Here is a 2,737-nt window from a genome sequence, read left to right as displayed (position 1 = left end):
AGCAATATGGAATTTCCTAATCAATAGATTACAATTATCAGGGAAATTCCAGTACAGTAACAAAAGGTTTTCTAATGTAAAGTGTAAGAAAAGATTAAAAGGTTAAAAGGGAATGTATCACCTTAAATAAATATATATGAAGATGTATTCTTGTTTTTACCGTATTCAGTTTTTTTTACATGATTGTGAAGGCAGCCATCTGCTATTCTGGGGACCAAATTCTGCAGACATGCCCTGTATGACATACACAGAGGTCAATGTGTCACCTACCACCTCACCTTTTCCAGTGTTGTCTGCTGTATAATAGAAATGTTATGAATTATGCTGATAATGATAAATAACTAAAAAAAAATTTCATTTTGGAAAGTTCTGATCGTTTTTCCTTATTTATACGGTTGTTGATTTATCGATAAAATGTCTAATTATTATATTTAATGCTTAAAGTGATATCCACATTTTAAAGAGAATCTCTGTGATACATCATAAGTAGGAAAGGTCAAATAAAAGCAACATAGATTTACAACTAGATCTGCAGCTACTTTGTTCTAAGGTTCAGTGGATTTCCGAGCACTTGGGTTCCAGCCCGTGAGGAAAGTGATAGCGTATTATAGAAGAAATGGCTTCTCTCTGCATCAAGGCATCATAGCCATCAAGTGGAGAAAACAACTTCTCTGAGAGTTTATCCCTTTAAACACCTTGGCCGATGGTATCAAAGGGGTTTTAGGATAGGGAGAGCACTCCCACATTCCCAGGGTGCAGTTACCACTGACATTACATGACACCCTATGACAGTGCTGGTGAACCTATGGCAAAGGTGCCAAAGGTGGCACTCAGAGCCATGGGGCACTCAGACCATCACTGCATATAGGACCAAATCCTCCAAATCTTCCTGCAGTCCCAGGCAACTTAAGAAATGCTGCTCTCAGCGCTATTTTAAAATGACACTTCATTGGCTGTGTGGAACTGTGGGAAAAGTGAGGTGTTGAAAGAAGTGCATTATCTTTAGAGGTTCTCATTCTGGATCCACCATTTTGCCTCTACAGAGAGACCCTGGAGAGAAGCTACAACGAGAGTCCAAATTTGCCCTCCTTCTTTCAACTGTATTGGTTGCCTCAAGGGACCGATACGATTGAAAGATGTGGAAGAACAGGTAGCAATAAGTTACTGCTTAAATGATAAATAAGTGGGTTTTGGTTGTAGTTTGGGCACTCTGTCTTCAAAAGGTTCGCCATCACTGCCCTACCACGAGACCTGGTGTAGAATTTATCTGGGTGCACAGATGGAGCATCTTGTGTGTTACAACTTACCTTATGCAGAATCCTCTGTGTAGTCCTACACAGGCTTTGGTTTGGCTGCTTTTCAAAAAGCAACACGTGACTTGTCTGTGCTGCAGACTCCTCAGCTATCAGCCCCCACCTTTGTGCTCCTGTACAGCTCCGCCTTCATGCTCCTTCACAGAGCTCACAGCCTGGTGAGCTGACATCAGTGGGAGAGGGAGGAGCACAAAGATGGGGGCTGAGAGCTGAGCAGTCTGCAGCACAGACAAGTCATGCGTTGCTTTTAGAAATGCAGCCAAACCCAAGCCCAACCCCTGGGACTTAACAGAGGATTCTGACAGGGTGCAGGGTAAGTTACAACACACAATTATTATTCTGAAACTTGGACAATCTAATATCCCTAGATTTATGTACAGTTTGGGATCTGACAACAGCCATGTTCCAGAATGGAGGACTCATGACAATCCTGCCTCTGCTGTTGAGTGACACATTAATCTAATTACTGGTATGAAGATGTGGGGAGACATTGCATAGGTCACGCCTAGTAATGATAATAGCTAATCGCAGCCAAATGTGTTACCTCTCATATCTAGGCTTCCATGTTACATTAGTCAGGAGGAAAATGCTTGAATACACACAGCAAGAGGTTGTGTTGGCCACATTGCAGTACATTCTGGGCCTGTCCAGATACAGGCGGTCCCCTACTTAAGAACACTCAACTTACATACGACCCCTAGTTACAAACGGACCTCTGGATATTGGTAATTTATTGTAATTTAGTCCTAGGCTACAATGATCAGCTGTAACAGTTATCACAGGTGTCTGTAATGAAGCTTTAGTGTTAATCCTGATTCTTATGACAACCCAACATTTTTAAAATGCAATTGTCACAGAGACAAAAAAAAGTTCTGGCTGGGGTTACAATGATAAAATATACAGTTCCGACTTACATACAAATTCAACTTAAGAACAAACCTACAGACCCTATCTTGTATGTAACCCGGGGACTGCCTATACTTGATTTATCCTCAACATCAGCATCGTCAAGTCAGTAAGCAAATGTGTTGGAGGATATCCTACAGTACTTGTTTGTCTTCTAACCATACCTCATGTTGTATCCAGGCTAGGGGCCAATAGGCTACTAGATTTTTTAGTATTATCTACTGTATGTCTAAATTTAAATAAAAAACCTAAAAATAGGCTGTTGCTTCCTGTTCTGTGGAGATTACTTCCGTGAAACCATCTCATTATCACCGCACAGAAGGTCATGATGAAAGTTAAGGTAGAAATTGAAGACTGATAACAAAGCACCAACAGTGGCGTAACTAGAAGCTGATGGGCCCCAGTGCAAAGTCTGTGCCAGGCCCCTGACTATAATGTATGGTTTATAGTAATAGTCTTCTCATATGGGAAAGTGACACCATAAGGGCCCCCTAAACCTCTTGGGTCCAGGTGCGATC

This window comes from Engystomops pustulosus, chromosome 2 (assembly GCF_040894005.1).
Source record: "Engystomops pustulosus chromosome 2, aEngPut4.maternal, whole genome shotgun sequence".
Taxonomy (NCBI): Eukaryota; Metazoa; Chordata; class Amphibia; order Anura; family Leptodactylidae; genus Engystomops; species Engystomops pustulosus.
The sequence above is the reverse complement of the archived record's forward strand: the minus strand, read 5'-3'. Positions refer to the sequence as shown.